The sequence below is a fragment of the Strix aluco genome, chromosome 15 (genome assembly GCF_031877795.1).
Source record: "Strix aluco isolate bStrAlu1 chromosome 15, bStrAlu1.hap1, whole genome shotgun sequence".
Classification (NCBI taxonomy): domain Eukaryota; kingdom Metazoa; phylum Chordata; class Aves; order Strigiformes; family Strigidae; genus Strix; species Strix aluco.
The window spans coordinates 12,148,454-12,174,553 of NC_133945.1; positions in this window are offsets into that span (position 1 = coordinate 12,148,454).

Below are 26,100 nucleotides of genomic sequence, written 5' to 3' on the forward strand. Positions count from 1 at the left end.
CCTTTCAAGTCTGCCAGGATCAAATCTATGTTTCATCCAAAGCTGGAAAGCTTTGACATCCTACAAATTCAAGTGGTAATAGCCTGTGAAAAAGGACAGTTAAATATTAATGACTGTACAAATAACAAGCCTCATCCATTTGCAGTGCCATTTATTTCCCTACTCCACGCACTCCAGAATGTATTTGCATTCTCTTCTTAGAAGAGACCTAAATAAGGCTTGCCACACCAATTCATAAAACAGTCAGAATACAACCAAGTTTTTAATGTCACTACACTGACACACACGTGAATACTCAGACACGAGGAGCTGAATACTAACACTGTATCACAAGCACATAAGAGGAGTCTGAACAAATCTGCAGATTAGCACATCAGCGCTAGTTTTCCTGATGCGAGAGCCCTGTTCCTTGCTCAGACTCTTCTTCTCTCCCAGACACAGCCCTCAAAGGAGAGGCCCTTACTGTCCTCAGAGATGGGTGCTAGGCTGAATATGTCCATGCACTAGCTGGATTAAGTGTTGAATTGTAGAACTGAGGCTCCAATCACCTCTGCTCAAAGACACTTGTGGCCTCATCCTGGCCCACAGTAGAAAAGACTTTCTATCTAGGCTAAGTACACTTGGCTGTATGTAAACAAGGGGAAACAGCCACTGAAAGGAGCCTGCACTGAAAGTTCCCAAGTTGACACCACAGTGCAAAAAGCATATTGTGTCTAGATTTAAGGTTTAATCTCCAAGTAGTACCAGTTTCTCAACATTATTTTTGGTTGCTTATCTCTGGAGCTTTCCATGGACAAACTGTATTTCGGGAAAGATTAGAATGAAGACAGTCAGGTTATTTATGAGCCAGTTCAAAGTCACTGGGAGTCTCTTACAGGACTTCACGAACAGTGGTCTTAACAGTGAAGAACTGATGAAAAGGGATTTTTAGGATGGTACACATGAATAAGTACACAATTCTGTCAGTCTGGCATTGTGTGTTGTGAGAAAGGCAGGAGAAAGATGAATGGAGCAGACACCAGAACTGCAAGTCTAAGTGACAAGAAGTACATTGGAAAGTAGGAAAAATTCTAGTTTCAAGAGTGTCAAATTTCCAGCAGCTTTCAGATGCAAACAGAGCTCCCTAGAAAAGCCCCTGGTTGTGTATGGGTAACCTTTCATAACAGAGACATTTAATTCACTTTCCAGCCTTTACTTTCCATGACATTTTTGTAATTTTCATAATTTCAAGGTAGCTGCATAATTTTGCATATATTTATAGTAAGTGGTTAATCATTATTAATTCTACTGGTATTCTCTGTGCTAACAGTAACCATTATTAACCTATTTGACAATATTGTGGATTCCTTTGGCATTAATGTGATTGTAATATGTAAATCCATAGGAATTCAATTGTAAATTACCATTATTCAATGTACTTAGCTTCAATGCATAATTCTGCAATTTGTGCAGAAGGAAATTACATGCTGACTCATGAGACATAACTTTTCAGGGCTTCATAAGACCAAATGTGAACAATTTGTACCTATAATTACATTAAAATGTAAGTGAAATATATCATGCAGCTACAACACATTAAAGGAAATATACTACTTATATCCTTAGCCATGTTGCTTAAAGGAAAAGGTTTCATATTAAACTAGCTATTTGCATTAACTACTCGCATAGCATAGATTTACTTAAAAGCTAACAGTATGTCAGCAGTAGTAAAGGTCTTAATCTAAAGTATATTAAAGAGGAAGTTTTGACAATCTGAGTTTTAAACATACTGCTTTTTAATCTAAGATAAAAACCCTCAAGGGCCAGTTGCAAAAGTGGTAGCTGGCTTCAGCATACACTGGATGGCACTCTGGCAAAATCTGGACTTTTTCACAGACAGCACACCTTTCTTAAAGTCCAAGGGACTTCACAGGACTTGGGCCAGGTCCTAGAATAGGGAGAACAATTTGAACTCACTCCCAACCTGAAGTGGAGTGAGAACTTGGGTCTCAGGCCTATGCCCTACTCACCTAAGAATTGATCCAGTTATTTCTATGGGCTTTGTATGAAGCTACTGGAAGAAGTCAGACAATAGATGGCATCAAAATGTCAATCATATCCAACCAAGATTTCATCCTCTGCTCTCAAAAGCACCATTGAGTTCAAACAGAGCTCAAAGAAATGATCAGAATTTTATCTGCACACTTTAAAGGGACTGATCTTTTGGAGTTATTCACCTGAGTAATTTCATTGATGTTTAAATCTAATAGAATAGCTCACATATACATTGTAGGCTTGCAGGTTAGTAGTCAGTAAAACCTCTGTATCAATGAAGTTCAGATAAGAATTCAAGAAAAGAAAAATTTTTCCTCCAGACTGTGTAGCAGCATAAAATTGGGCTGAAAATTTCATGAGATAAGACTTTTATGATCTGCTCACTGCCACAAGTATTGCAAGAACAATTTGTGATTATGAAGACCAGAGCTGTGAACTGAATATTCTGCTCTTTTGGGCACCAGGTTCATTTGAAATTATAGAAATAGAGAAAATTTGAAGGAAGAAGTTCTTGAATTTATAGCCTGAGGATTTTTAGGGCCAACTCATGAATCCATTCCAGATGGAAGCTAAATTTGCAGCTGTCAATAACCAAGTTTCAGAAAGTAGAGTTGGATTTCTAAGTCAAATACTTTCATCTTTGAGACAATAAGGACCAAAGCCTTGTGAGAACACCATATCTCCTTAGCTAGTAATGTCCCTTTAGGAATTTCTTCCTCTTCCTATCATTCATTCAGTTTCTCATGGTGGTTTTTCAAGCTCTCAGCAGTAATATTACTGAATAAGATTGGGCACATGAACAAGTAGTGCATCTTCTCCAAGAATACAGGCAACAGACTGACTGTCAAGGTGGCTTTAGCACCTTCCCTTGTTAGGGGAACAGAGTGTACTAGCCTCACCAGAAATAAGCTAAGTATTTCTGACCCCCGTAATATGAGAAAAGACAACACGTGAAGGTCACTGAAATCTTTTGGAAAGAAATCTATCCATTTCTATGAGCACTGGACTACATTCATAATATTTGAGGGAACAAGTAGTGGCAAGTGAAAAGCGAAGAAGTGATAGACATATCCTTCCATACATATACAGGCATTTTACAGTGTATGTATGTCTGACTAATAAAACTACCCCTTTGCTCCTTCATTTGAACTATCTTCTGTTCTTTTTCCAAAGAAAAGTGAGAATTTGAGAATACATCCTCCTGATAACACAAGGATTGAAGAAAATCTCTACTGAGGTGCAGGGCAACTGCACCTCATACCACAAGTTATCAGACATGGAGTAAAGTATTCTTTTCCTTCAAAAAAAAGAAAGTGTCCTTTGACACATTTCCCATCCAGAAAAATAGACCAAATTCACTTAAAATTCCTGAAATTCTAGAGATGTTTTCTTGCTCAAAACATCTTTTCACTCTCATGCGTTAGCGTGAAACTAAAAATAATTTTTAAGAGGAACAAAGACATCAAAAAACTCCACAACTTTTGAAAAACCCTCCATCTAGTATGACCAGAAACCTTTCTCCGGCACTCCAGTTAATTCAGTTCATGATTTCAGTTTCTCATGGTGGTTTCTCAAGCTCTCAGTGGAAGAAAACACTCAACTTTCAGTATCCTACCACTGCGCTAGATTTGAAGCCTCCATGACAGGAGTCTGAAAAGTTTGGAGACAAGAGTTCCTCAAACCACTGTTGAGGTCCACAAGTGTTTGGACAATCATTGCTATAACATTACAACCTCCAGCAAAAGCCGGGGAAACACAAGAATGATAGGCACAGCCCAGCATCGCTGTGCACCACACTGAGGCCAGTCCTGCAGTGCTGGAGTAACGTCACAACTCTCACTCCTTCCGTCCTCCTGCTGGCATTGTGCGTACACGGATCAATATCTGCACCCTCCAGGTGACAGAAATCCATGTTCTACCTTCCTGTCTCTGCATCCAATTCAGTGATTAAAAGAGAGGAGGGTCTAAGTGATCTCACTTCACAATGTTTGGTACATTCCTAAATTAAACCAGCATTTCAAGGTAGCATTACCCTTGCTGCAGCAGATACCCAGCACCCTTACATCTATCAATACAATTGTACTGAGTGTTAAAACATACTTTACCTCTTCTGCAGCAATATTCTGCTTTGCTCTACTCTTTTCTCTTTTCTTTTAATGACTGCAGGGACCTCAGGTGTTCTTCAACCTTTATAGTCAACAAAGCACCAAGTCCACAATTGGCTCAAAATCTTTCTGTTCTGCCTGCAGCTACAGCTGTCCAAGTGAGATTTTTGTCATTTTGGACTCAAGTTTTTTTGAATTATTGATGGCAAAGGCAGTCATACAATATTTAGTAGATTTAGCTACCTCCAGACTGTGTAAAGTTTTAATCCTTCCTCCTCCATTTATAGCACACAGACGCTCACACACACAAGAAAAAATGAGCAGCTTAATATTTCTTTAGCTTCAAACTGTGTCTATTAGTCAGCATTGCTGCAGTCTTATGGTGAGAGGATAGAGCTGTACAACACAGCTTCTTTAGGAAAAAATGTGCTGAAGTGTGCTACCTACAGAACAAAACATTTGACATATGTAAGAAATAGAACTGTAAGAAATTCCCCAGAGAGAGTGGGAAGGATGATGCATGGGTTTCTGTATTTCTGCTGATCATCTTTTGATACCACACTGTTTTAGCTGAAGGACTGCAGGACTGAGAGCAGCATTACCCGCAACGTAGTAGAAACGTGAAAGTGTTAACGAACAGCCCAGAGAGTTCTCTGCAAATAAGTTAGAAAACTGGAAACAGAATACAGCTGAATTGTAGATTATTCAATGCACACGCATTTTTGCCAGAGGGAATAATCTTCCTATAGAACTACCAGCTCTTTTGGTTTTCACTTCAATAGCCTCATTGGGAGGCTTTTAACATTGTCTTCCTCCCCCCCTCCAAGAAACAGTGCAAAAATGCAGCAGTGACAGCTGTTTGAGCCTGATCCTACTGACGTTAATGGTAAGCCCTGTATCGCGTGCTCATGTCAACAGTTTTACAAAAAGGATCAGCCAGAGTTAAATACTGATCACTATGAAAAGCTGAAAATATGTTAACTTCCATAAGAAGCAAAGTAGTGTTTATTTTTTCTTCCCTATTAGATTGCCCTTTCAACTTTCATAACTTGGATTCGCTGTTTATCTTTCTAGCTTTCTAGCTTGGCCTTCCTCTCTAGTTGCCTGGGAGAAATACATGTCACAAATTATCCTTAGCTTTTTTCTTTTATCTTTATCCATTCTTATTGTAAGTATTCTTGAAAAGAAGAAAAAAAGCCAGCACTCTGAGGTTGATAGGTTTTTCAGAGCGATCCTGCAGGGCTTGGCAGCACAGACTGTAGCTATCGGGCCCACTAATCATACAGTTCAGTCCAGGACCACTATACTCAAATCTCCCCGCATTGTTAGCGCTTCTCAGTTTTTAAAAGGGCTGGATTTGATCATCTGAAATGGGCCAGCAAGCTATTGTCAGAGATGAGAACCCTTCCTTGCTACTGCAAATCCATAAACTCCTCTTCTACAGCAGCAATGGTGGCCAGAGACCTATCTCCTCTCCAGTGCCTTCTGAAGGAGACTCAGCTGGAAGGGTGTTTGAGCCTTAAAAGGCAAAGAGAAACAAGTGAAAAACCATCGAGAGTCTGTTCCTAGAAGACAGGACCTGCTTTTGAATAAGAGGGAGACAGAAATAATCATTTACACCAGATTCCTAACAAAAGGAAATTCAGTGTGACTCACCTCTGGCAATGCCTATCTAACTAGAGTAAAGGGAACAGAAGGGCTGAACATGACAGCCCAAAAACCATGTGGAAAAAGTTAAAGGAGAAATCAAATTAATTTGTTTTACAGCTCTGCCAGGCTGAATTCAGACTACCTACTTTTGTAAAACACAATGTAAAGGAAAAGGAAAGGAAGAGGGCTAATATAACTCATCTATTCACATGAATTAAATTGCGTTAGTGGTTCTTGGTTTAATTGAAGCCAGTTGGATGTACGTCCTTGCTGAAGTAAGCAGAGTCCAGCTGAACTCACACTGCTTTCCCTATGGTTCAAACATGCATAATACATCTGCCTCTGACAGCTTCTCCCAGTCACAGAACTGTGTGTCCTCATTTATTAGGACACAGAGGTTTGAGCTGGGACTGGGAGTCAAAAGCCACAGGGTCTATGGCTAATTACCCTGTTAAAACAGGCCCAAGAGCCCAAAGGAAGATTAACTTCTCTGCTTGAAATGAAGATCTGCTTGTAATTATCTTCAGTGTTGTTTCCTACTTCACTTGTTCATCTCCCAGTATATTTTCAATTACATCCAAGAACTACAATAAAACAGCATTTTATTGCTAAGCCAAGCACTCCAAAATTAAGAATTGCCAGAATTAGAACTGCCCATGAAACTTCAATTTGGCCCCACTGTATATACGCAGGGTTTTAATTACATGATCACAAAATATTTTATCCACAGGACCCTTGATTAATTTGCATTCTGAACACACTGCTGGGGACTTCAGGGCTATTTAAAAAAAAAAAAAATTTCTAAGTTTAAGTACCAAGTCATCCACAGTTCTGAAAAGCAACAAATAGATAATATTTAACCTCATGTTTCTATAGATTTGGGGAAAGAAGTACAACAGTTGTGACTGACACAAGGTGGTCACCCACCAATGTGAAAGAGTGGTTAGAACAGATAATTCATACTGTTCTGCCACACCTATACAGCATCACTTGATGAAGAACCATCATATGACAACTTTGGAACTAAACTCTCTTCATCCCACAGCACAGGAAAGAGTTCCCCTGGAGCCATTCACACACAAAGTTACAGAACACTATTTCCTAATGCTATCACTAGAATTGCTTCAACTCAGTATCGGTGGTTAAGCATGCCATCCTCACATACACCTTATTACTAGACAGCTCTTAGCAGAAAACCTCTAAGTTCCTCCAAGACTACTGCTCAGGAACCAGAACATGGACCTGTTTTGCAGACTACCTCAAAGAAATATGGAAATGGGTCAGTCTATGATATTATGTCAAAAAGCCCTTTAAGCAACTAGACTGACACTCTGGTGTGCAAACACTACACTGTGGTTTCTAACAATGCACCCATGTCATCTACTGCAGACACAAGCAAGTTCTCTCCGTGTAAGTCCCTCAGCCATGCCCTAAGCTGTACTCAAATGCACATCATCTCCCTTGGTGGCATTAGCTCTGGCCAGTCACCACACTAAACACATTCCCACCACCTCTCATCAACCCAGAGAATGGTCAGAGCTAGTCACCTAGGATGGACTAGGAAGATATACTCTAAACTTCACAGCAGGCCAGCTAGCTTTTGGCCACGCCACCAAGAAAGTGGCAGTTGAAGAATGAAATCCTCACTGCCTCAAAGCCAATAAGCATTAATGTTTCAGATATTCCTTGGCAGTTATTCTGGTGCATTTCTAAATACAGGCAGTGCAAGATGATACTGGTTTGACTGTTCAAGAGCAGATGGAGGAAGAAGCTACGGAATTCAATTTATTCTGTAACCCAAAAAGTTGATTTATCAGCACAAGGTTTTAATGGTTACCTGTAGGTAACAACGTTTGGGTTTTTTATTACTCACATGTCTTACACAAGAGGGCCTGGCACTCTGGATATATGGAGGATGCACAAATTGGTAAGTTAAACTCTTTATTACTTCCTCACTCTGCTTCAGGGGAAAAGTGCCAGGTTTTGCCTCAGAGCGCAGCGGGCATTTTAGCATTATGTTACCCACAGACAAGTGACAACACACTGTATTATGTACAGTCCTCCAGAGCCTGCAGGTCACACTCATTCTGACATCAACCGAATGCATGGAAAAAAGTTATTTTCCAAGTTCAGCTTTATAACAAAACAGAGCTGTGCTACAGCATTGGCTCTCTACCAAGGCAGAGTGGACAAGTAATGCTGCTGACTCTTCTGGGGTGAGAAGGGCAGAAGCACAAGTATGACTCAGAAAATCCCATCTGACTTTCACTACCTCCCACTGTCCTCTCCCCTCCAGTGTGCTCCTGGGTGATAACAACACTAAGCCGAATGGGAATGGGAGGAGGTCTTGCTGCAGACTGTAGTACAAGAGCTGGCAAGCTGGGTAGACTGCTACCTTGCCATTACCTCCCTTCTCATCCCTCTCTCTCACCATACAACACAAATTCAAGCTTTGGTTGGTGTTGGCTTCAGAAGATAAATTTGGCTCCTTTAGGGGATTACAAAGGCAATGGAGAGCAAGGAGTGTGCAAGGGAAGGGTTGCAGTTGTAGCCAAAGCAGTGACCTTACTAGTGCAAACCAACAGCGAAGCACTGAGGATGTATGGGGACCTCTCACTAGAGCGAAAGGGCTTTGAGGTTAACAGACACATTTGCTGAACCTCTTAATGTGAAAAGGACTCAAAATGTTAGAACAAAGGAGAAAGCATTGGCATGACCACAGACTGCAGACCTCTCTATTGCCTTGTGCTGTACTGATAAAAAAGCCACTCAGGTTATTCCAATCAAGCAATAATTTTTTAAATCCTAACCATTCAGTGTTTCTCCTCCTTTTTAAGCCAGAACATGTATTCATTATAACAGCAAACCTGTCAGAACCAAATTGCGTATACATCATCTTTTGTTTTCCATGGGGATGTGGCATAAACACCTAGATAGCTTGTATAAATGACAATAAAAACCTTGAATGCAAGTTTCTCATCTAGAGCTAATCAAAATGCCAGCTGGATCACTTACCACTGGCCACAAGAATTTTCTTGTTTAACTGCAAAAGAGTCCACACTGTTCTTTCTTCTGAAATAAGTCTTAGGCAGATATTTATAACCTGTGGTATACTGTCTACGTGCCTGAGAGCTTCTCAGTTTGTTTTACTACCACCGTTAAATATAGTTTTCTCTGTTCATAAAACATCTAAAATAGACTCTCAGAACTTTAAGTAAAGAGGGTAGAACCTTTTCTTCTTTTCAGCCCACAAACCACTTGTTTGCGCTTTATGCAGAGGAACATAAGAGGTTTACAATGACAACAAACATTGCAATTATACAGGAATTGAAACAAGGAACATCAAGAGCAACTATTGCTAATGATATAGGAATAGAAAGTTTTCTTAAGATATTATTTAGATTGCTCTTATAAAATACAAAATCTATTGTAAATTTTTTTTTTAGTATGTAATTTCAAAAAGAAGTATTCAAATAGTTAAAAAGCACATTGAAAAGACTGCAATTATGCAGATACACAAGCCACAAGAGTTCTATACTTAACCTATACTCAGATGACTTTAAATTCTGTGTTCTAGTTTAGGCATATTATGAAATAAAATTTATGCCACAATGGTCAAGTAAGAGCTCCAAAATTCAGGAGAAAGTAAAAGAAAGGCCAAAATGGAGATTTCCATTTGGATTCAATTCCAATTATACTCTTCTGGGCAGTTTCCTCCCAATTATTTTTAATTAGCTCCTCTGACACCATAAATCACACACAATAGCGAGGGTGGTTTGGGTTCATTTTTTTTTCCCTAAAAAGTCCTTATTAAAAAGCCCACCAAGTATGATGAACTCACTATACTCACAACTAAATATTTCCAGGCCTATGAATATTCTTCAATTTTAGAACACAGACAGACCAACGCAGACCAAAATGAAAAAAAAAAAAAAAAAAACCACTAAACCACAACTCACAGAAGCAAGGCAACAGACTTCTAGGAACTTGCAGTTGTTCACCTGTTACACACCACGGGGCCAATATTCCAACCTTGCAAACAAGGGACTTGAATGGAAACTCCCCTTAATGACAGCTCTCCGAAAGAAAGCTAGTCAATTCAAGGCAGACCTTTGCAGTGATCTCTATGATACTGTATTTAGAATTAGCAGTAGTAAATCTATTGCTGTAGCCAATTTATGTTAGATAATTCCTGGCTAATTAGATTCCGCCTTATCTTCTGCTAGAAGCAGTACATCCTACAACGTACGCCTCTGACATGCTACACTGTTAAAGTATTAGAAATAGCGGTTTCTGTTACTAGAGCACACCACTGCTCTCAAAACACAGCATGCAGACACAGCGGTGGGGGGTTGTATATCCTACATAAAGAGTTTACTTTTACTGCACGCAACATTTTTAAAGCAAGCCTTCTTTAATGGAGAAAGTACTACCTAGAGTATTCAATAGGTTCAAGCAACCAGTAAAGCCCTTTGCATTAAAAACAAGGGGGTGAAGAAGCAGTAACAGCATTAATAAAGGCACATTCTGATGATCTGTTGATTTCAGCCCACTATTCCCATTCATATTAGTGAACATCTTGCCCTGTAGCATTACTCTAACATTACTATTCTGTTGCTGGGGTTCAGAGAGATGACTTCAATACTTTGTATTGCACAGCAGACTTTCCTTTATTTGATTATTTAGTAAGACATGATCCAAAAAGTCACAAGACAAGAAAGACTGTTTTTCAGGCTGGTCAAACAAGTGCTGAAGGGTAATTAAAAATACCACTGCATTTAAAACAGCAGCTGATAGGGAGGAGGAAAAGGAGGATATACTTTTCAGTACAAGTATGATAACTTCTGAACTTTAAAAGGTAGGGGCAACATGAAAAAAAATATCAGAATAATGTCCTGTAATTAGAAAACTATAACCTGTTATATCAGAGCAAGTATCTTTGCTATACTACTCTTACCAAAACATTGCTTAATTAATTACACCGCTACAAGATGAATAATGTTCAATTGCACTCCCTTCACACGTAGCATAGAGCAGCTTGAGAAATCACATGAGGCTCTTTGATTGAATCAATACAAAGGTTAATGCCATCCTGAGGGAGTTTTGATCGTGTTATCCATAGGATAAATGATTCTGAACTGGCACATGACTTTCCCACATTAGTTTACTGGCTGACTTAGAGTAGCTGAATAAAATGAATAGTTAAAAAGAAGCTAGAGGGAACACTTCAGGTGAAACGAGGCAGTATTTTATTTCTAACCAAGCAGTGGCTGCTCTGACAAAAGCTATTTTTTCTCCTCCCTGTCTCTCCCACCCACCAGCAAAACCAGAGCTTTGCCCTGTGTTTTGAGTCATGCTACTTATTCTCTACAGCTTCCAGTGAGTAAAAATTTGGGGCACTAAAATAGGAGAAAGATTAGTATTTCTATAATTTGAAAGTTAAGGAGAGCTTAGCAAAAGAAAAAATCCCCAGCATTAGTGTAAAAACTTCCCCGGAGGGAAGAAGAAAGAGGGAATATGCTCTGCTTCTCCAGAGGCAGCAAGATTCTTAACCAACAGCCCAATTTCTTTGCTAACTTGAGATGAAGACAGAATTGGTATTACAGCCAGCACTGAATACAGAGTTTTGAGCCTCTAATCAAAGGGCTACAACAAACTCGTTTCCGCTGTTTGAGTTACTGGAACCCTCTATATTTGAGGCACTCATTATTTTCATGTACTGCAACATTGGCAAAGCTGGCAGACCAGCTCTCTAACCGTTTTGTACCTAGAATTAAGTCATCAAATTTACATCACAAAGAATAAGTGTGTTTTAAACAGTTTAACTCCTTCCCTCGCTCTCTTAAGCGGCGGACAGCATGAGAAGCACCCACTGCAGTTCCTTCAATTGTTTGTGAAGACTGGAAAGGGAAAAAACATAAATCCACTAATTAACAGAGAAACAGCAATATGTGGAATCTGGCCTCCACTGCAACCAGTGGGACTTTTGCCAGCCAAGTTCACCCACTGAGTTTAACAATAGTTGTTGGAAAAAAATGTAAATAACTCCATTAGGAGTTTGGAGTGAGAAAGCAAAGTCACTTGGCAGTTGATTACAGTGGAACAGGATGATAGATCAATGAAACAGAGAATACTTACCTGGCATACTAATTTTTGCAACAGTAACACTGCCGTCAGTGTGAAGGTGTAGTAAAGATTAGTTTACCTACATAGTTTTACTGTTTCAGAAAACATTTGGCAGGAAATCACAGAGTTTAACTGTGAGACCGAAGCCTTTAGATAAGCATTTCATCTGGTGTTTTTAGCTTTATGTAAAGGGCAGAAGGCAAAGAACAGCTACAGATCAAGTCAGAGATAATCCTCAAGGAAAGCTCCATTCCACAACCATGCAGCAAGGTGTGAGCAAACTCCTCTTTCTCAAATGTTCAGCCTCAGCCCCTAACTGTCCAAACCATCAGCCCTCACCACCCTCCTCTTTGCAGGCTACTTGAGTTATCAACAGCAGTAGCAACTCACTTACCTTTAGCAGACCAGCCATTCCCAGCGTCAGCATGAATCTGCTTCCTTTGATTCAAAGCAACACGGAAGAGCTTTACAGAAAGACATACTTCTTACTTCCTTCCCAAGCAAGCTTGCTCCTTTTTTACTCTCATCTCTTTGTAAAGCAGATGCTTATAATCCACTCTGCTGGTTTGACTACACCACAGATGTGCACGATCTCAAGGTTACTCCATTTGCCTTTACTGCTTCACAGCTAGCAGTGACAGGTAGTTGATCCCTGCTAGGATGAAACAGATTTCCACACTAAGAAAGTTTTTTTTCAGTTGGACCAGGTACTGACATCTTGTCTCAGCCCAACACCTCTTGCTAAACACCCAGAGGCACCTCCAACAAAAAAACCTCCCTCCCTGCAACTCAGGTGCTTTCAATACCCCGTTAGAGCTTTTTGTAGACAATTGCAAACACCTGGTCAGCTCTTCCTCATTCTCAGTCCCTCCCTGCACAAGAAACAACCCCTGCCTGACCTCTCTTTGTAAATTCTAGTAACATGGATCTTCTCACTACATCACACTTCTTTTCACCAAGGAAAATCTGGACTTCCCTGGAGTATGTTCTCAGAGCTATAGAAAATAAAACATCTCTCTCCCTTCTGATAATTACCATGACTGCATTTCTTCCTTATTGCCACCTACTGTGAATCAGACAACTTCACCACAGCTGATGACACTATGCTGCTAAATACAGAGGTAGGGTCTGTTCTTAAATGTTTGGAGATAATCAGAAACCTGGAAGACAATTAAACACAATTTTTCTCTCTAAAAATATAGTAGAGATTTTGTAACATGAATCCTGTTACAACCGAGTCATTCTTTCAGAAGAGCCAATAGCAACATTTTTCCATAATACATGTGAGCAAGCCATAAATAACATGTAATTTATAGCTTGCTGTAGTAAAACCCCAGTGTTTCAAAGAGGCAGGAGGGGTAAACTTTAAGACAATATTACCAGAAACGAACTGAGTTGAAGGAAACCTACAGACTGCAGTAAGTCAAAGACCTAGAAGCTTTAAGATGTTGACATAAAAATAAAGATAGTGCTGATCATTGCAGTATCTGCCACCAGCCGCCACAAAAAGAAAAGGAAAGGAAAAAAAAAAAATGCAACTTCAGCAGTGATGAAGCACCAGGTAGAGTCTACCTCACCAAGGGAAGACATTGCAGCCCCACGTCCCACTTCAGTCTCCCTGACATCTCCTAACTGGACTGGGCCAGAAACCTAAGGTATCTCAGATGATAGACAGCTTTATCTGATTTCATTTTTAACAATGGAAACACGAGCCAAAGCTAGAAAACATCATGCCATTTTACAGGCCACCAAAGGGTTCATAATGAATTTTCTGCATTTCGAGTTTGATGAAATACTAACATTGAGTGAAAATTTCCTCATGCCAAGGAAATAGCAAAGACAGAATTTAGATACTTGACCTCATTAGTTTACAACCCTCGTCTTAGTTTGGTCCCAAGAATTCGTCTTAGTTTGGTCCCAAGAATTTTTCTGAAGCAAATAATCTATCCAGCTCTACCACAAGATACAAATAGGAGGACCAAGTGGTGAGATAAGACAATATTGTAGATCCATAGACTTAGTTAGACACAAAATCTTTGGAAGGCAATTCAGTAGGAATGAAAAGAACCATGATTAATAATTGATTTTTTTAATGTTTACTGTTAGACATTTTATTTGTGTTTCTGCAAAAACACCTGTTTTGTTTTAATATTCTGCCTCGACGACATCCTTCATAAATATTTCTACTTTGCAGTATAAAAAATTTAAGCTCTTAATTAAACTGCCATTGAAGTTTTATGGCAATAAATCCACTGAAATAAATGACAGCATTTAACAATTTGTGCACATTTTTACAGAGATGATCACTGCTGATGCTCGTGGGGTAACGTGAAGGATGGTAGTGTCTTCATACTGCTCACAAGAAAGACTTTTTAATCACTGGGCTCTGAAGATTATTAGTTAAAAACTGCTGATGGAAAAAGAGAGAGAAAAGAGTAGAGGAGGAAAAGGATTGACTGACATTCTGCATTGTGAATGTTCAAGCAGTTCTGAGTAGCAAAATGCTGCTTTGTAATACTTGGTAGACCCTTCTCCCCTTGACCTTAGATGCTTTCAAAATCAGAGTCCTGTTTTTTTGCATAGTTCTAATGTATTTTAGAATTTGGAATCTTTTGTTTTTTTAAGATCTACAAGGGCTCTAAGGAAGTTCAGTGCAATGGGGAAGATTATTTCACTGCTGAACTTCTTGTCTATAGGTACAGAAATTTCTTCACATAAAGACCCAAGAATTAAAAAAAAAAAAAAAAGTCTTAAAATAGCACAATATTTTCAAAGCATTTTATTTGTATACTGAAATTACTGAGCTGGAAAGAGTGGCTTTGAGGGGGAGCAGCTGCCAGATAAAGGTGTATGTTAGAAAGTACAAGGTAACCTCCTCACAGCAATTCAAAGACATCTCTTAGGAGCAGAAGGACTAACCCCTGTATAAATTTAAAAAAAAAAAATATTTCACTTTCATTTAAATATGTTCCATTTTTGAAATGTACATGAGAGCTCTTTAGAGTGAAATTGGTTATGAATAATTTAACTTTATGGATGATAAAGCAAAAAAGCAGCTGCAACATACATACACTTATTATCAGGAAAACATACAGAGGGACAATATATGGTCCTGCTTCACAAGGAAAGCTTACTTCTGCTTTTCCAGCAACAAGAGACTGCTGCAATGTTGTGCAAACATCAGGGAGAGGGACTGCATCTGCACTGCAGATGGGGAGGTGCTGGAACTTTGCAGTTAGTTTGCACTCTGAAAATTTTCTAGCCATATTATATCCAAAAAGAGAAAGAACTGTTCCCCCCCCGCCTCTGCTCCCACCCCCCTCGCCCCCAAGCACTACTGGGACTATCCATCATAAAGCAGATTAGAAACCTTTAACCTTATGTTCTATCTAGTCTAAATATTTCCTAAGGCCATTTTATGTTGCTTTGTTTTATTCAATGGCAAGGTAATTAACAGCAAGGACAGGTACACACATGATCATTTTTCTAATTCACATGCTGCCCTAGAGATTGATGCCATAAACACCTCCTGAAAAGTATTAAGTGCCTTTGACTCCTATGGCGATATGGAGCATTCAAACTCTGTGAGCGGTGGCAGGCACTCCCCAGTGTCTATCTCCTGGGGCAGCGGTGTGACGGGAGAACTGCTAACACTATTCCCAATCTCTCTGTATACCTGGGAACTAGCAGTTATTTTCATTACTCTGCCTTTGTTTGGGGAAGAGGACAGACAGTGCTTTGAATCCAGAAGTACATACATGAAAGCAAATCAAGTTTCTATTACAGTTAGATCAACCTTGATCCATTAGGAATATTATCCAGACTGTGTGTAGATATCTAATGAAGTGGAGCAGCCAGAGGCACTTTGTGTTCAGTTGAGACAAATCTCACTGGAGCATCCTGAAATACTACAATTGGCCGGTGCTGCACAGCCCACTCCTTAAATCTTATTTTGGTTCATAATAAGCCAGCTTCTCCTTCTTGCCACTCTGACTACTTGAGAACTGGGGTATACAAGCCAGGTAGTAACCCAAGCCCTGCAATCAACCTTTCACCTACCGGGGAAGTTCTTCCAGCTCTGTAAGGGCAGAGAGTGTGCTCTGTATGACAGCACAGTCCAGACTGAAGGGAAATGTACAGGTAAATTAATAATGAGTTTGAATCTAATAAATATCATCATAAATCTACCATTTTTTCTAGTAGAAATAGAGGTTAAAGAAAAAATCCTCCAACTGCATAAGCTTTGCCCACTCTCTTCCCACAATACCAAATGAAAGCACTCTCTTCTGGAAAATGACCTTTTATGTCTTCTCTTTCCCATCAGGCAACTTCTATTTTTTAAATGCAGTGTCAGACAATATGTGCAAGCCAATATCACAAGGTTATACAATCTGATCCTCTTCCACCCTAAACTCAGGTCAGATATTCAGGACACTCTTGAAGGAACTCTTTCCTAAAAGTTTCAGTGGAAAAAAAAAGATCCAAGTAATTCTTCAGGAGCCCATGAAGTCACCATGACATAGAAAAAGAATTCAGCCCACTGTGAGTTAGGAGTTAGCATTTCTTGTTAACATTTAAGGAATAGTCCTCCTCCTCTGACCTTCACTCACTCCTGCTGGTTTGTTCCAACATGAACAGTTCCACTTTTCTTTGTTAGAAAGAGAAAGTTGAAAAGGAAATACTATCCAGTTTTGGTTTTATGTGAAAATCTCTCTCGCCAGCTAGTTCCTACAGGCTGCTTTTGCATGGTTCCAGCATGGTACACTAATGGCCATCTTTGAAACAAAAGTTATTTAGATCATTTTAGGATTTAAGCGGAGCTCAGCTGGGTCAGGGTAAAGGTTGAAGTAATCTTCCAAAGCCCTTTTTAAAGACTAGATATTAGTTTTCTATTCCTGTTCTGCAGATAACCACAGCACAGAGTGACAGAAAAACTAGCACATGCTTGGCTGAACTTCTCATTAATAAGGACACCGCTATCTGGATGATCTTGCTCCCTTTCTCTCTCATGCTGAGAGGGAAGGACACCACAACAGACATGAGAGGATAAAATATTCCAACACTTCATAAAGCATAATGCCTTTTTTTGTTAATCAGTAACTGTCATTGGGCTATATATCTATTAGGTTTGCATACATGACTGGCAGGAGCCTTGCTGTTAAGACACAGGCATAAGACTGAAGACAGAAGTGTTTTCCAGACCCACCACAGACTGCCTGTGTGATGCTGGGTGAAATATTTAATGAGTGTGCTTCAGTTCCCCCATTGTTCAAACAAAGCTTCCCACCACTTAAACATCTTAGATATTTCAAATTGCAAGACAGGGACATTTCGCTGTGGGTTTGTACAGTAACAACCATAAAGGGCTTCTGATCACCGTGTAAGTTCTACTTTCATAAAAATAGTCACATTGCACATACTGCCCACAACTAGGAGAGGGAGCTATTCAAGGTTTTGTAGTTCAATATTTAATGTTCATCACAGGACTAGATGTGTGGGCATCTAAATCAATAACTAGATTTTCTAAGACAAGAAACAGGAAACAACTTCTCTGGATTTTAACAGAGTATATCACATCCAAAGACAACCAGGAGTACAAGTGAGATTGAAACAGCAGCCTGGGCCAGGAGCTAGGAACATAGCTCCAGCTGGGATTTACTTACTTCTAGTCCTGCATGACAGCAAACAACTCAGTTACAAACATTTAACTCCTACAGATTTCAGTCATTTAAGGTGCTCACATACCTCATTTTTTCTCTGCCTCTGTTACCTGTGAACCTTCCCAACACAGGGACTAGGTACAAAAAACAAGCTAAGGACTGTGAGGGACTCAGATATTCTAAGAATAGGAAGTGTGCAGCTGCCCATTAAAAGAAAGTTGTCAGTCCATTAAAATTGGCAACAAAATGCATTGTCTGAGAGGAAAAAACAACATAAAATGGAAGTCATGGAAGTTTGTCCTCCACTAGCTGTTATGAAACAGAACAAACAGACCATGCTGTCTTACATGAGACATTATTATGCACTGCTTTGCATGGTTTATAATTGTGATTTTGAAATAATGTATTAGATACAGCAAGTACCAATAATTCCAGTGGGTAGGAAATATTTTTACTGATTCCTACCATTCTACTTAGTGCTTCCCCCTGCTAGGCAGCAGAGAGTGTGTAGGAGTTAGCAATCCCCAAACCAATGTTTGCTTTTAATTAAATCCTTCCTCTGCACCTTGTTCAGGACCTGTCAGGATGAGGCCCTCAAAAATGCATGTGCAGGCCATGCAATGAGAAAGCAGGATTTATACCACACAGCAGAGGGGATAAATCAAGTTCATAAAACATGTTATTTCCAGCTGTGATGTTATAGATACTGCTTTTGAGAAGCAGCAGGAGCCTTCCTTTCCCCATACAGCTGCTTTCAATATGCAACAAAATGGTTTAAATGCCTGAGAAGGCACTAAGGATGTTTTAAGAAACTGCCACAGTAAAGTTTTTTTTTTTTTAAGAGAGGAGACTGGAATAGGAGTATCAGGCAATAAAGGTGTCTTCTTGTTAGGTATGAGAACCTTTGTTGCCAAAATTGTTCTTTGCTAGTCATGTCACCAGGAAATACTTTTCTGAGTAACCTGTGGTGAATTTACCTCATCTTTGCTACAGCTTTTCCTTCCGGGAAATCTGTTTCCTGAAATAAAAATCACAGCATGATGATAGTGGATGGTAGTCATAGTGGGTGCCTTAACAGACCCCTGCCACCCAAGTCATGCACCTCTTCCAGCAGAGGTGACAGGAACTGCTGTACACCTTCAGAGACCACCTTTCTGGGTTTGCTGATGAAGCCAGTTTTACCTCCTCTTTAGTTTCCCCTAGCTGAGCTTGCTGGGGAAAACATCCTGCCCCAAGGATGCCTTTCTGTGCTGAGTAGGTTCTAGAAAGCATCTGAATCTTCTCAGCTGGCTATTTCCCTGTTACTTGATGTAGCACTCCTCTCATCCTTTGTGCAGAGCTTTTCTAACAAACAGGACATAGAAAATAGCCCCTTAGCTGGTGGGTATATTCTAATGCCAGTCCTACCACCAAAGGAGACCCAAAAGGACTGCTTGCAACTTGCAAGCCACCAGCTTGCTCTCAGAGGAACTTAATAGAGCTGAGATAGGGCTGAGCAGTCAAACTCATCCAAGCCGGTCCTCGCATGGTGACAACTAAGGACCAGACCCAGACAGCCAAGACAAAAGGAACTTCCTGCACTCTGTGCTAGACCAGGAAGACTGACACTAAAGATCTCAGAGCCACAAGTCCAGGTGGGAGATTTTCTAAAATGGTAAGACCTCTCAAGAGCCTGATGAGCTTCTAGATCAGATTTATTATATCTTTGCAATCATCTGCTCTTTTCATCTCAATATGATTTGTTTAAATAAACAACCAGCATGGCTTCAAGTGTCATTTCACCCATTACATGTGCAGCTAGACAGCTGAAGAGGCAGGAAAGAGAATAATAGAAAACTGATGAGGAGAGAAGAAAATAATAAATAAGACCAAAAGAAAGAATGAGCACCCTTAGGGTTATAGTCAGCATCCAGCTGAGAGGTCTGTGGGTACAGAAAAGATTATTTACATTGAACTATGAATTTTAAAAGTAATATTATATAAGCCTTCCAGCTTTAACGATTAAAGAGAAAAGTAATTATAAGAATTACCCAAATGTTAAATGGTTTGAAAATAACTGAAATATTTCTCTCTCCCTAGTGGAATGTTTTGCACGACAAAAAGAACAAGTTTCTGAAAGATGGGTAAGGGGTTTTTATCATTCATTTTAAAATGCAAATATTTTAATAGGTTTCTTTTAATATATATGATAATGAGCTTATAGATGAGACACAAACCACAGGCCAAGTAAGCAGATGTCTTGTCAACAAGGTCTAGAATTTAGAATCATTAGGGCTCTTTTAAGAAACATACTTACTCTGACATAAAACTGAAGCATATTATAATATTTCAAATTCACACTGCTCTGTGTGACATTTTTTCCTCATTAAAATGAAGAATGACACAGCTAGAGAGAGCCCCGTCTTCTCTGCTTTGTATTTGTAGTTCAAAAGATGTCTCTAGCAAATTGTCCCAGAGAGACAAAATATTAAGCACCTTGAGTGCTGTTCTGCATGCAATTAATTTCACAGCCTTTGGAAGTTTTTAATGTGTTCTGGTGACCAGTGAAATAATAATTAGTTGCTGCTCATTGTTCCCATCTTGTTCAGTCTCTCTTTTCTGCAACCTGTCAAATCCTGTTTAATTCTGCTTGTTTTTCTAGGTGTCAATTGCTTTACATTGTACAGCTTTCATGATGAAATTCCTGAACTTTTTGTTCACGCTTCAACTTTGAAAAGCAAAGAATCAGATAGACCTGAGCAAAAGAAGGTCAACGAATGATAACCGACACACAATGTTTCTGAAACTACGGCAAGTAAACAACACATATGATTATTAAGTAAATACCATAAAAATTAGGTCAAGTTTCTGAGTTAATTACCTATTGGGTTGGGTTTTTGCCAATCCACTGAAATCAATAGAAGGTTTCCTACTGCCCTAAGAGGCTTTCTATCTAACCTTAAATTAAGTTCTTTCAAACACGCTTCTTTCTTCCTTTGATGCACGCATACATATATCCAAAAGTAAAATCCATCCTTTGATTCTTATAAAGTAGTGAAATTTATCCAAAACACCAGCATTTATATAGAATATGTTCCTTGTGACTAAATACTGTTGAAAAGCATGTAATGGCTTGGGCAAAAAAAAAAAAAAAAAAAAGGACATGGTTATTTGTTCTAAAATCTCTGGAAAGCCCTTATTAAGGAAGAGTGTTGTGAACACCAGCACTGGTACAAACAGAGGAATCTGCAGTACGAAATAAGTTTTCAACACAGAGACTTTGACACTAAATTTTACAGCAGTAGGGGACAAACTTTCAGATCATGCCTTCAAATTAATGGTGCTTTTTTCTTTTTTTAAGGATAACTTTGAAAGAAAAGTGTATTCAAAGGACTAAGCAGGAATCCTCAGTGCAGAGGTTTGATGTTACACACTGAATATGTGAAAGTGAGCATACATTCATCTCAAGAGACTTAAGAACGTTTCTCTCCAAGACAGAACATCCATGTGTATAATCAACCAGCAGCCTCAGCAAAGGTTCTGTTATGTTGTGCACCACACAGTGAAGTCAGAGAACTCAGAATCCTTATGACAGGTGGGACTGATGTGGAGAAGGCAGATACAAAAGGGTGATGCAAGTACCGGATAGGAAATAGGTAGGAAGGTAATCAGGGTGAACACAAAAGTAAAAGTGGCAGTTTATTCAGGCATAACTCTGATTTTAGCATCCCAGTTCCTCTCTCGAGGTACTTTTCCATCCATCTCTGGCATTTAATAGCAAGACTGAGGTACAGGAAACTGATATTCCTGATGAGGAGGCATATCATATTCTGTAAAAAGTCCAACAAAATATTGTGCAGATATCCTGCATATTAACTAGTTGCAGAAAAGAGCAGAAAAAAACCAAAACTGTACTTGGAATTCTAACATTTTAAAGGGAAAATAAAGGGAAAAAACACAGCACCTACTATTTTCAAATTTTTTTCCAAATTTAGCATCTAGAAAAACTGCAAAGTTTTCCTGCATTCCTCAGAAATGTATCATAAAAAGCACTTTCTCAAACTATGATACTATCTTACTGTTCTTGGCTTTCAGTCCGTTTTCAGCGCTTACAGAAGTTTGGATTCCTGTGATCTAAAGTCAGCCAGAGTCCTGCATTTCAAAGCTCTCTGTGGCCCAACCCATAACATCCAAAGATACTTTCCTAAGAAAAGAGTCTGGGCAGAACTTGACCAGCGCAGCTAATACCCCTACAATGCCTGTAGGCCAACAGAAATTTCCTGAGGACCAGATTTCTAACAGAACTTTCTCAGAAGCTAAAAATCTTCACAAGTTTCTTCAAATGCAAAACACACCTTCAACCTGCTAATAGGAACACAAAGCAACATGTATGCAAAATGCTGCTCCAGAAACGACCACCATAATGCAGTCATAATTTGCTTCCTAAAGAGAGGATGAAAAAAGAAAACACATGACAGATGATAGTTGCATTACCTAAATGTACTGTTGGAAGACATCTGATTCTCCAGTACAATATCCTATATAGAAATAGAGTAGAAAAGTCAATGGAAACCTTTCATTAACCTTAGTGAACTTTGAAATAAGCTTTAAATGTTTTCTTCTGGGAACAGTTCTGTTCCAACATAAAAGCTGTTTTTGTCTCTGCTCACAGAGACCTGAACAGTGTTTCAACTCTCTCAGTGTCTGTATTTGTGTTCCCTGACTATATAGGTACAATCCACTGGCAGTCCGAAGAGCAAGATGTTATTTCCAAAGCTCAAGACACTCAACTTATCTGATTATACCTTTCCCAGGTTCAATGCATGGGCTGGTAACTCATCACAGTTAAAGGATTTAAAGGATTTCGAGTGTTGGAGACTGAAGTTCTCATCAATAACAGAGGAGCAGCAATTCAGATAAGCTGAATTTCACACTTTGCCCCAAATAATTTCATGAATTATCATTTCTTCCTTGCCACCTTCACTATTGCTGCCAGCAAGCACAACCCATTAGATTGTAAGGAAGGTGTTCATTTGTTAGGAGATGAAATTGACAGCGTTCAAAAAGTTTTAGTTTATTTCACATTTCTGCCTCTCTTTTGTCTCTCTGGCCCTGGTAAACCTGTTGGAACAACCAACTTCCCAGATTATTCATAAGTGTGTAGATATCGGGGGCTCAGTTCCGTATATCTGTAAAGTAACCCAATTTGAGAACATGCAGAGCAGGCACTCCCTTGAAAAAATCAGAGGCCTTTTCCAAATTGACATCACAATCATGAAAATACTGTCTGTATTAGGAGAGAACAGTTCTCCGCTCACACAGAGCAGTTGAATCTATCACATCCTTCTCTCAATTATACCCAGTCAATTTATCTCTTATTGCCATAAAAAAAAAAGTCTCAAGCCTTCATAAAAGCAGACAGTTCTACTCATTTCATTCATGAACAGAAATGAGCCATGAAATACAGAGACAAAGTTGTGCTCTAGAGAAAGCTGTGTATTTGATTCTGTGGGTTCTAACTAAAAAAACCAAAATATCAATGCTGGGTAGAGGGAGGAAAGGAGAGAGGGAGGAAAGCGAAAAAAAGAAGACAAGGAAGAGGCAGCCCAGTGAGGCAGTGAAAAATGTCAATCACATTTCCAGTGATGTTCTATTCCATAGTCACATGCATTATGGTTTACCACTCATGCACAATCGTTCCTCACAGGAGGCAGCAGAGGGTAACCTGACATTTAACTGGTAGATAATAATTCAGCAATGTGTGAATATAAACAATAAAATGAAAACCTGCCTGTTCCAATAAGTGAATTAATTTACCTTGACTCTTGAACAATGTTTCTGGAAGGTTGGCAGTAATGCATTATAGGAAATAAATACGTTTAATGTTAAACTGGGCTTCACTTTACTATGTATCAACTTTAAATTTACTTGGTGGGAGAGAACCATCATGCACTGTGATTTTCCTTATCAAACCAGTTTTTGAGTGAATCTTTGAAAATGGTAGTGAGAGAGAAAGAGCAGGCAATAGAGAATCATCACAGACAACTGTCTGGGAGTGTTTGGGAGAGGAAGGAACTCCAGTTTGCAAAATCTGTAGTAGCTGAAAAGTGATGATCAATCTACCAGAGCATGAAGTCCAATATTTTAAGGTTACTGGACATAAGATAAGGTGTTGCTTTAAAAAGGAAGCTTTGAGCCACTGTATTTGGCATACAATAACACAGTAATTGACAAATTGTCCTTCCCTGAGGAATCCTAACAATAAAAAGCTGTATGTGATGAATTAGTGTGATATGGGTACCAGTATGACTACCAAGGTTAAGGGTTGAAGGAGTAAAGTTCTTCCTTCTTAAATATTTGGTTCTTGTTTTTCAAATGAAAAGTGTGGTTAGCTAAGAAAAAAACTGAAGGTGACAATGTACAATGGAGATATCCTTCAAGAAAATGCTGACAGCTAAGAGCCATGAAGAGACATATAAATGGCTGTACTCATTGCTGGTGTCTTAATCCAATCTCAAAGATAAATATAGATAGGCTTTCTCTTTTTTACACACTACTCCAGAAGTGCAATGATATTTACTATTGCTATAGAAAGAATTCTGTTCTGGGGAACATCTGAGAATTAAAAATAAAAAAGGAAATAATCACTCAAGAGAAAGTCAAACTTAATTCGGAAATAGATCATTTTATTTCATTATAAAACTGGACCTCAGAGAATCCTAGTACATATGTGTCAACAGTCCTGGGATGGCTAAACTCTGGTTTGGGAATTTACCTCAGACCAAGGTAGGTGAGGACTAGAATCCCTGGATCTGGTGATTACTTGCTTGACATTTGGTGTTCTGAATTCATTATCCATGATGGGAAGTCTTATACACCTGACCAGACTCTGCCTGGCAAAGTTGCCCCAGAAGTAGAGCCCAATAGTCAGTAAACTCTCAGGAAATCAAGAAGCCTGTTAACCAAAAACTTTATGGGCTGGTCAGAAGGTATTTGATGTTTGTTTTCATCAGAACAGAAGGGGCTCCATAAAACATTTTAATTTCCACATGACAGAGGAAGAGAAGGCCCTCAAGGGTATCAAAATGGCTATGAGCCACTAAGTTGTGGTATCCCTGTCTCAAAGAAAAGACAAATTAAGGTCTACCATGATTCAGAAAAGTAATTTCCAGAAATTTCAGAGACATATTAACAGTATTTACAAGACTTTTTGCAGCATTATTGGTAATACACTATTGGTAATAATTCTTCTTCAAGATAGCGGAGGACAAACTGGAGCTGGTGAAGGAATGGTCTAGAAGGATGATGGGAACACAGACCTCAACTTACAAGAGACAACTATGAGCTTAGCTTGTTTAGCTTAGCAGAATGAAGGCTGAGAGATAATGTAATTGCCTTCCATAAATATTCCCAGGGAAGTAAGCATTATGGAGGCAGAAGAACTATTTAAACTAAAGGACAATGTTGGCATAAGAACAAACGAGTATAATATTTAGGCTGAAAATTAAAGAGGGGTGTCGAGAAGGAAGATTCAGAATAACAAATATCAGCAATTGGAGGCAAGCAATCTGACTACAGACCTGTGTGAAAAAATAATGTCTTAGACCTTCATTTCAACAAATACTGGAATTTTTAGCCATGTTTCAATAAGATGTTCATAGCTTCACAAAACTGAAGTGCTACTTTAATGAAAAGCCTTAAAGCTTTTAAAACTGTTTTCCCCCACACAACTCAGCCAAAACCATTTTGAAATAATTTTTGTTGTCCCCCAAGCTGCAGTTTTTGATGAATAAATGATAAAATATGAGGGAAAGGAACAAATATACCTTTAAACCAGGCGTGTTGGCTTCAATACAACTGAAAGATCTCTGTTCTTGGTGAATTCTCAAAAAAACTGCTACAGACAATAGCCTGTCTGGAGTTCATGTGCAATACAAAGAGATAAAAATAAAAATGAAGGGGGTCAGAAGAGAGAAAAAAAATGTCTGTTTACAAAACTTACATGACAGAATAAATTTACAAGCACTTGTTTAATAGCATCCCAAATTCCACTTGAACATATGCATTTTATCAGATTTCTGAAGTACCATCTTTTCAAATTATTCTTTTTTTTGTATGAGTTCTGTCCTTGATGAGTGAAAATTGTTTTCTGCATCAAATACTGGCTAACGCCCTTACATTTCAGGGTGAATGTGACCGATTTCACAACTGTATTCATCCTGTCCTTTAACAGTATGTGGTTTAACAAAACAAAAGGCCTGACTTACATACGAGTCCCTATAGTCTCCCAATATGATTCAGAGCCATCCGTCACCCAAGGGAGGCAGGGGAGAGAAGGGATTCCAATTAATATTTAAATCCAAATCCTCTCTTTCTATCCTTATGGACTACATTTGAGATGGGGGGAAGTATATTCAGTCACTTCTGAATAGATAACTAAGGAAACTGATCCTGTGATATTTTAGTCCTAGTTTGATCCAGCGTTCCCTTTTAAATTCAGGTAACCAACACTTTTAACACACTTTCTTAGACAATATGGTATCTGA